General features: G+C 39.8%; 1 pseudogene; it reads left to right on the top strand.

Moving 5' to 3' along the window:
- The first annotated feature begins 10,126 nt into the window (after window positions 1–10,126).
- Window positions 10,127–10,267, top strand: LOC129404049 (small nucleolar RNA SNORA48; annotated as a pseudogene).
- Window positions 10,268–10,502: the final 235 nt, after the last annotated feature.

The raw sequence follows: 10,502 nt of genomic DNA, 5'->3' as shown, positions 1-10,502 counted from the left end.
AATTAGAGGGAGAAGTACAATAAGCAATAAGTGATAAGATTTGAAATGATGGTGTGTAAAAAAAATCAGTGTAGGTCTTGTTAATATGCATCTATGTGGGAATCTAACCAATTGAGCGTTCTTCACAGAGAAAGCTTCCTTTCTTAAGCTCCAGGGTAAAAGCTGGTTTCCAAGGAGGAAATGTCATTATTCTGGGATATGTGTTCATCTACAGATCCTGTGGTGCTTGTAAACTTGTCTGACTTCTATATCTATTGCTGAAATACAGGAGCAATAAATCCATGGGCTGAAAACCCAGAGCAGAAAGAGGTTTCCTTTCATTTGCTCAGATCCACCATCCAATCAGCACCAGTGACCTACTGAACTGATGCCAGGGAGCACAACACAGGGAAGATGATCAATTAGCTCTGGGCCCTTCATGGTCCTAAATTTGTCAGTCAGGCTGCGCTCCAACTCATGTCTATTCCTGGACACAGAATTTCTCTGTTCCAGAACACATTTGTCTATTTTATATTTGCAATCCAAAATAGAATTGGCTGCTTTTTGTTTTATCAATTTACAAAGTACATTTAATTTGCTGCTATTCATTTTTACCTTTCTCTTTCTTGTACCCATCACATTTTTTGCTTTTATTATATTATTTAACATTTTTATAATTCCTTCATGCTTTCAAAAATTAAACCAAAAAATAAACCCCTTCTGGGATACAGGGAGGACAAGGAGATAGTCCTGTGATCTATGCATGCACTGAGATCCAAGTTCAAACCCCAGCACCACATACCCCACCAGCACTGCCACATGTAGTTCTGGAGGCCCGACAGCAGCAAACACCATTGGGATGGTCTGCTGACCTCTTTTATTACAAGGCCTGAAGCATTGTACTACTAGCCTGATGGCTAGCTGTCCCTGGGAGTGGCCTCTGGGACTCCTGAACACTACTTGGGAGCTGATTCCCCAAAAGAAAACCCTATAGTGAGCCATTCATTTTTCTCACATTGAAATTACTTTTTTGTTACTTGGTTTGGGAAACATAGATATGGTTATATTCACTGTATTGCTGTATCACTGTCATCCCATTGCTCATCGATTTGCTCAAGAGGGCACTAGTAACGTCTCCATTGTCAGACTTGTTCTTACTGTTTTTGGCATATTGAATACGCCACGGGTAGCTTGCCAGGCTCTGCCATGGGGGCAGGATACTCTAGGTAGCTTGTTAGGCTCTCCAAGAGGGGAGGAGTAATATGGTTTTATTACTAAAATAAAAGAGATTGACAACTCAAATAGTCCAGCCTCCTCATTTTACAAATGGGGGGAAAAATTTAAAACCAACATTACATCATAATGTGCTTAGATCAAATGCAGCAGTGGTTCAAGCTCAGAATAGCAACCCAGTAAAGTACTGGAGGTTTTGATTTGCATACACAGGTCAATAATAAGAGCTATAAAGGGAACATCACACTGGCTCTAAATCAGAGTTATTTGGGATTCTGTCATCTTTAGTCCATTTTAAGACTAGTTCAATTTAACCTTTGGAACATAGGGACTATTCGTGTTACTCACAATAATTCTCATACATAGTGGTTACTTAGAAATATTTGCCAACCTGCATGTTCCCTGGTTTTGTTATTAGCTCATGATAATGAGATGGCTGCTGAGTAACAAGCACCATTTAAACACAACAGTGCCCACAGAAGGACTTCCTGGTGTCTCCTCTTTCCTAAAAACATACCCAGCTGACTGCTGTCAGATGACTAGGTCACCTGGGTACCCTGGACCAATCACTGACAAAGGACACTGAGCCACCATGTCTGCTTTGATGAAGTCACCCACAACTCCATAAGCATGAGCCTGAAAACTTATTTGAGTAGGCATATAAACAAAAATGCAAACTGCAAGGAGGTTTCTCAAAATTGAAGAATAAATACCATAGGTTCAGTAATTCCACTTCTCAATATTTACTGAAGAACACAAAAACAATAATTTGAAAGTTATATGGATATCCCAGTGTGCAGTATAGCATTATATATATGTATACATATATATATATGTATATATAATAGGTGAGGTACGAAGACAACCTTAGCGTCAGATGAATAAAGATGAAGTATATATGTACCCAGTGGAACATCACTCATTTATTGAAAAAGGTGAAATCATGGTCCAGGGAGGTAAATTAGTAACCAAATGCCTTGCATGTATGAAGTCCTGGGTTTGATCTCCAGCACCAAGAAAGGGAAGAAACTAAAAAGATAAAATTTTGCTCTTTTTTTCCCACCACTAATGAGCCTTATGTTAAGAAAAATAAATCAGAGAGATGGAGAAAAACAAGTATCAGTTGAGTTCATTTATGTCAAAGGTAAAGAAACAAAGAAAAAAACCAAAGCCTTAAAAGCTAAGAGTGACCAGTGGTTACATGAGGAAATAAAGGAAATTAAAGGAGAAAGAAAACACATAAAACAAAGTCTTAAGACGCAAAGAACAGATTGGTGATTATTAGAGAAGAATGGGGGAGAGGACAAGTGAAATGGATAAAGGTGTTTAAATGGGGCTCAGAAGACAACTCAAGTTGCTGGACCACAGTCTTGGCATCATACAGAGGCCCCTGACTTAATTCCCAGCACAACATGGTTCCCTGAATATAGCTAGAAGACCCAGTAATCCTCAAATTTGCTGGGCCTAAACAGCACCACACTCAACATCACTAGAGGTCACCTCTAGGGCTCCCTGGGCTCTGCCTAGGAACCCAGGCAAAATACAAAAAGGTTTTTTTTTTCCTTCACCTGATTCCTCCCCCCCAAAAAAAGACATTCAATCCATATTAGAACCATATCCAGCAGCCCTCCTACTAAACATAAGGAGTGGGCTTTTTTTTTTTTAGTTTTTATATACAGAATAGGTGAAATTCATTGCATTGGGTCTTACAAGTCTCTTTAAACAATGTTAATTTGACCAAAGAAGCTCATATTTTACACCCCCCTTCCTCTTTTTCCCTACTCTCAGGAACATATGAAAGAGTGATGCGTGGAGTCCTAACAGCCATCATGGCCCAAGAATCTGTGTAAGTGTTGGTACTCACATTTCTGACAACCGTGTGGGACCACCTCACCTGTGATCTCTGATACCGTGTGGGACCACCTCACCTCTGCCCTCTGATACTGGAGAGACAAAATATGTTTTTAAAAAGTCCAATTTTTGGAATGCCCCGCCACAGATGCGGGGTGGGGCTGGGGGGATGGTGTCAGGGAGTGGGAGGGATACTGGGTTCATTGGTGGTGGAGAATGGACACTGGTGGAGGGATGGGCTCTCGAACATTGCATGAGGGAAAAGCAAGCACAAAACGGTGTGAATCTGTAACTGTACCCTCACTGTGACACACTACAAAAAAATTTAAAAATTAAAAAATAAATAAATAAATAAAAATAAAAAGTCCAATTTTGCACCCAAAAAAGGACATTCAATTACATGGTTATTAATAAAAACTACATTTTAGAAAAAATTATCATGCCATTCAAACAGATGCCAAGTTATTAAGTCATATCCCTTTAAAAGTATGCCATGTTATGACCAAGTGGAATTGATCCCAGTGATGCAAGGATGGCTTAACATTCACAAGTCAATCAACATAATCCATCATATCAATAAAAGAAAAGATAAAAACTATATAATCATATCAATAGATGGAAAGAAAGCATTTGATAAGATCCAGCACCTGTTTATGATGAAAACTCTCACCAAAATAGGAATTGAAGGAACTTTTCTCAATATATTCAAAGCTATCTACCATAAGACTATGGCAAGCATTATCCTCAATGGGGAAAAACTAAAAGCCTTCCCTCTAAGATCAGGGACAAGACAAGGATGCCCACTCTCATCACTTCTGTTCACTATAGTACTAGAAGTACTTGCCATAGAAGTTAGGCAAGAAAAAGACATTAAGGGCATCCAAATAGGAAAGGAAGAAATAAAACTCTCACTATTTGCAGATGACATGATACTATATTTAGAGAACTCTAAAGCCTCTACCAAACAGTAAATATGTATAGTAAAGTCACAGACCATAAAATCAATACCCAAAAGTCCATGGCTTTCCTATATGCAAATAACCAGAGAGAAGAAAGTGACATGAAAAAGGCAATCCTGTTCACAATCATGCCTCATAAAATCAAGTACCTCAGAATCAGCTTAATTAAGGAGGTAAAGGACCTGTACAAAGAAAACTGCAAAACACTACTTCAAGAAATAAAAGGAACATGAGGAAATGGAAACACATCCCCTGTTCATAGATTGGGAGAACTAACTTTGTCAAAATGGCATTACTCCCCAAAGCATTATTCAATGCGATTATTCAATGCGATTCAGTGCGATCCTATAAAAGTACCCATGACATTCTTCAAAGAAATTGATCAAACACTCCTGAAATTCATATGGAACAACAAGCATCCATGAATAGCTAAAGCAATTCTCAGGAAAAAGAAGATGGGGGTCATCACTTTCCCAACTTTAAACTGTACTACAAAGCAGTAAAAATGGGCTCAGACCTCTACCTAACACTATGCACAAAAGTCAGTTCAAAATGGATTAAAGACCTCAACATCAGACCAGAATCCATAAAGTACATTGAAGAAAATGTCGGCAAAATCCTCTACAACACTGAAACCAAAGGTATCTTCAAGGACGAAACGCCATTAATCAAACAAGTGGAAACAGAGATAAACCAATGGGACTATCTTAAGCTAAGAAGTTTCTGTACCTCGAAAGAAATAGTGACCAGAATACAAAGATAGTCTATAGAATGGGAAAGGATATTCACCCAATACCCCTTGGATAAGGGGTTGATATCAAGGATATACAAGGCACTGGTTGAGCTCTACAAGAAGAAAACATCCAACATCATCAGAAAATGGGCAATGAAATTAACAGAAACTTTCTCAAGAAGAAATCCAAATGGTCAAAAGACACATGAAAAAATGCTCTTCATCACTAATCATCAGGGAGATGCAGATCAAAATAACTATGAGATATCATCTCACACCACAGAGACTGGCACACATCCAAAAAAACAAAAACAATCAGTGTTGTCAAGGATATGGGGAGAAAGGGACTCTCCTTTACTACTGGTGGGAATGCCGAATGGTCCAGCCTTTTTGGAAAACAATATGGATGTTTCTCAAAATACTAGAAATCAAGCTGCCATTTAACCCAGCAATACCACTTCTGGGAATATATCCCGGAGATGCTAAAAAGTACAGTAGAAATGACATATGCACTTGTATGTTTATTGCAGCACTGTTTACAATAGCCAGAATCTAGAAAAAAAAAAACACGAGAACCCAAGAACAGATGACTGGTTAAAGAAACTTTGGTATATCTACACAATGGAATACTGTGCAGCTAGCTATTAGCAAAAATGAAGTCATGAAAGTTGTATACAAGTGGATCAGCATGAAAAGTATTATGCTCATTTAAGTGAAATGAGTGAGAGAGAAAGAGGGGTATATATAAAAGGACTGCACTCATTTGTGGAATATAAAGGAACATAATAGGAGACTAACACCTAAGGACAGTTAAAATGAGGGTCAGGAGGACTGCCCTTCGCATTCATAGCTGAGCTCATGCACTAGGGGAAAAGGTAGTTGGGGTGGAGAGAGGAGCACTAGATAAATAATAGTTGGAGGGATCTCTCGGCATAGTAGATGCATGGTGAAAGTAGATTATGAACCAAATATGATGGCTGCTTGTTACCTGTGTTGCAAACCATAACACCCAAAAGGACAGAGAAAGTAGGAGGAATTATGCCTGCCACAGAGGCAGGAGGTAGGAAGGAGTGGGGCTGGGGGGAGAGATACTGGGAACATTAGGGGTGGGGAATGGGCACTGGTAAAGGGGTGGGTATTTGAACATTGTTTGACTGAAACGCAATCATAAAAGTCTGTAAGTCTGTAAATGTATCTCACGATGATTCATTAAAATAAAAAAAAATTAAAAAGTATGCCATGTTAGGAAACAATGATATCTTAAAGGGAAATTTGTCTTTAAAAACAGCCAACTACAAGGTTATGTGTCCATGCAAATTCAACTCTATAAAAGTTGATAGTGGGGGTAAAGAGGGAGATCCTAAATACACCTAATTAAATAGATTTTTTGGAGCAGGGGAAGTGACTCAAGTAATAGAGCAAATGCCTTACATATGCAAGTCTCTGGGTTTCTGAACTGGCAGTCGTAGCCTGGATAGCAATCGAAAAGATTTTGGTGGGAAAAATTCTTTTCCTTTTGTTATCAGTTTCCTCTTTAATATTATAAGATTATTTGGGAATTTTTTTTTCTAACTCTAAAGAACCCTAACATGAAGTACATGTGCAGTCCAGCATCACTAGATAAAAGGCAGGACAGATTGTGCAGGACAGATTGACTCCCTGGAGAAACAGAAGCCTGTCCTGAGGCAGATCTCCTCCAGGAGAAGCTAGGGGCAGCCTTTCCAGAAGACAAGTATGACAGAAATTTTACTCTCCCTGACAAGATCCAAGAATGATCTCTGGGTCTCTGAGGTCAGTGGGGACAGGTCACATCACACTATTTGTGAAAAGTGGAGGACGGCGGGGTTAGGCTAAGGGCTCAGCCTTCCTTCTGAACCTCTGTAGACTCCTCAGACACTGACTTCCAAAGGAGAGTGGAGACAGTCTGTGGGATGACAGGAACCTCGAGCACAGTGTGGGGCAACGTGATGAGAAGAGCAGGGCCCAGCACGCCCGCCGGGCAGGTCAGAGCAGCAGCCCGCACCTGCTGGGACACATTCATTGAGGGCAAGCAAGCAAAGGAAAAGGAGATCAAAGCAAGGAAAGTTGACAGTATTGTCTGCTGGAGGCTGTTCAAGAGGAGGGGGTTATACTGTTTGTTTTGTAAAACTTCCTTCTCTCAGAATGTGGGCGGGAAGCTGGTAAATGAGGATGTAGTTGGGCTATCAGGAAACCACAGGATAGAAACACGGTCTAAGACTGAATATTAGGTTCACCCCAACGAATTGGGGCTTCTGAATGGCAACACCCTCCTGGGGGCTGAACATGGTGCCTACAGGCAAAAGGGATTCTGTGTGGCCTTTGTTCTGCTTCTTAATGTCTCCCACCAGGAGCCAAGGGCTAAGGATTGAATCTACTAAGCAAGTTTAGTCTGGAGTAAACAAATATTTTTTTTTACTTTCAAAAGGTAACAAATTTTGTATGTTGTGAGCAATAAAATAATAAATTATAACCATTAAACAATCATTACTGAGGAAATTGAATTCTTTAAACCCCATTGACCCAATAATCAAAGAAACACACATTAGAATTAAGCAAATGCTTTCCACTTACTATAGTAGAAACATATTTAATAATTTTAAATGCTGGAGAGGTGCAAAACAACTGTAAATGATATGCTGGTGCTGGTAAGCCATGTAAATGAGGAGTGAGTTTGGCGGGAGGATAGTTTGACATAAACCCAGAAGAAATATTTTGTTGGAATTAGAAAACTTATTGCATAAATGTCATTCAAGAAATAAAAGAAAATACAGAAATATTTCAGCTCAAAAATGCTGTCACCGTACTACTTATATTGACTTAAATGTATACTGCTTGCTATTAATTATAAACTGCAGTTATAAGGACTATGTTAAAACACCTTCCCCCGCAATTAAAAAAATTCACATTCATTTGAGAGGTAGCACTGTAGCACTGTCATCCTATTGTTCATCGATTTGCTCAAGCAGCCACCAGTAACATCTCCATTGTGAGACTTGTTTTTGGCATATTGAATACATCACGGGTAGCTTGCCAGGCTCTGCTGTGCAAACAGGATACTCTTTGTAGCTTACCAGGCTCTCCAAGAAGGACAAAGGAATTGAACCCAGGTCAGCCGCGTGCAAGGCAGATGCCCTACCTGCTACGCTATCGTTCCAGTAAGTGATCTCATTAAGAGTAAAAGAGAGATAGGGTAGATTTCTGCTTTGGCCAGATTTTAACCATTGCTTAACTGTCATTCTCTGATCCCCAGAGCACCCCACTCGCAGTTATGAATGTGAATTGCAACTTAGAAGGTCTGGTCTCTCATGTTTAAGTGTGTTAGAAATACTTGGAAAACTCATCCTGAGGCTCACTATGAATCAGAGCATCACTAGGTCTCCCTTCCAACCCATGGTCAAATATCCCTTCTGCTTCTGCCTTTCCTGGACTGTAGCAAGTACAGTGACACTTGCTTGAAAATCTGTGCTGCACTGAAATTACTCCAAATAACTAATTGCAACTGAAGCGATAGCACAGTCTGTACGGTGTTTGCCTTGCACGAGGCCGACCTGGGTTCGATTACTCCATCCTTCTGGGAGAACCTGGCAAGCTACCTAGAGTATCTCACCCACAAGGCAGAGCCTGGCAAGCTACCCGTGGTATATTCAATATGCCCAAAAGAGTAACAACAAGTCTTACAATGGAGATTACTACTGGTGCCTGATCGAGCAAATCGATGAGGGATGACAGTGATACAGTGACAGAACTAATTGCAGCTCCCTACTCTTTGCCTGACCACATTGTACTATTTTTTCTCTCTGACTATGTTCAAACGGAGAAGAAACAACAATCTTCTTCTCAAATTACCCTGCAGAGTGAAGATACCTTCACTACTTCACAGCCTGAATTTTAACTGGAAAAGGACCTCAGGAAATGCACAGCTGAATGCTTTGTTCTCTCACTGCATCCAGCTCCTTCTCTCACTAGCTGCCTCCTCCTCTTCCTTCTACCCTCTCTTCATCCTTCTCACAATTCCACAAAGGTTTAGCTTTTCCTTTGCTGTCCCTAAGACATACCTTCCTTCTTCTAATCCCCAGTGAAACGGTAGGAGGTTGGCAGGAGTAGCTCATCTATACAACTAGAGAACATAATTAGAACCTAGATTTTCCTATTTAACTGTCAATATTCCAGGGGACAGAGAACAGGAGTGGGCAGAAAGTGACAGGAACTAGAGAATTAAATCCATCTCACATCTGACTTGTAACATCCTTAACCTACCACATACTCCAATTTTGAATGGTAAAACAATGTCAAAATATGACCTTAGTTTTACAATTTCATTGAAAATCCAACTCAAGTGTACTTGAAAAATAGAGAAGTCTAAAAGTTTTAGAGTTTACTGGTTTAATGGCTCATCAATGTCATCCTAGTTTCTTTCATAGCTTGGTTATATCACCCACCATTACAATTCTGGATGTGTCATGAAAGAATCATTTTTTTCCAGTGCTTTCCTAGTAGCCAAGCCAAGACATGACCTATAAGCCACAGATTAGGTCACTGTCTCCTGAATCATGTAGGACAGAAAAAAGCCTAAACAAAAATCACAGTTCTGCTAGCAAAGAAGACTAGTGAGATCAACTTGGACTAATAGCCAGCAAGTGTCTGGCCCTCTGAGTTAGAGTTCTATAGTACCCTCCGACTTAGGGAGTCTAAGATTAGGGAAGTGAGACACAAAAGTTGTATTTCTATTAATGAAAATAGATAGATGATAGATAGATTATTAAACCCACTCCCATCTTTGTTGTACACTTCTAACAAAATGCTAAATGGCAAAGTACAGTTTAAGTACAGTTTAAGTATTTACTACATTCGTATTAAATTCAAAAATACATTTTAGTGCAAGAACTTACTTTACCATGTTAGGGCTGTGGAAGAGTCAATTGAGAAGGGGATACTCTGATAGAGTGTGTGGTCTTGGAACACTGTATGCATGAAACCTTATCATTCGAAATATTCTGTCACAATGCCTAAGATTTTTTCACTTTTTTTAATTTTATAGGAAAATATACAAAAATATTAAGAAGTATAACTTATATCTTGAAATGACTGGTGATTTTCTCTAATTTTCCAAGACTTTTACAAAATGAACAAATATTTGAGGAGGAAAGGTGGGCCACATCCAGCCAGGCTCAGGGTTTACCCCTGGCTCTGTGTACAGGCACTAATCCTGAGACTTGGTATACTACATCAGTGCCAGGATTTGAATTGGAGTTAGTCACATATAAAACATACATCTTAACCCTTGCTATTATTTCTCAGGCACAAATTAAACATATTTCTCACATATATTTTTAAACTATAAAAAAAATAATACCCCTGGCAATGGGCAAAGAGACACCTCATTGGTGGTGCTGTTCTTATGTTAGACAGGGGCAAAGAAGATGATCCTTCCTTTATCCTAGTTTGATTCCTGAATTGGTTGCCAGAGTTGTTTCATGCTTTTGAGGAAGCAAGGAAGGAAGGAAGGAAGGAAGGAAGGAAGGAAGGAAGGAAGGAAGGAAGGAAGGAAGGAAGGAAGGAAGGAAGGAGGGAAGGAGGGAAGGAGGGAAGGAGGGAAGGAGGGAAGGAAGGAAGGGAGGGAGGGAGGGAGGGAGGAAGGAAGGAAGGAAGGAAGGAAGGAAGGAAGGAAGGAAGGAAGGAAGGAAGGAAGGAAGGAAGGAAGGAAGGAAGGAAGGAAGGGAGGAAGG

The sequence above is a fragment of the Sorex araneus genome, chromosome 3 (assembly GCF_027595985.1).
Source record: "Sorex araneus isolate mSorAra2 chromosome 3, mSorAra2.pri, whole genome shotgun sequence".
Taxonomy (NCBI): Eukaryota; Metazoa; Chordata; class Mammalia; order Eulipotyphla; family Soricidae; genus Sorex; species Sorex araneus.
This window is presented reverse-complemented; position numbering and strand designations above follow the sequence as displayed.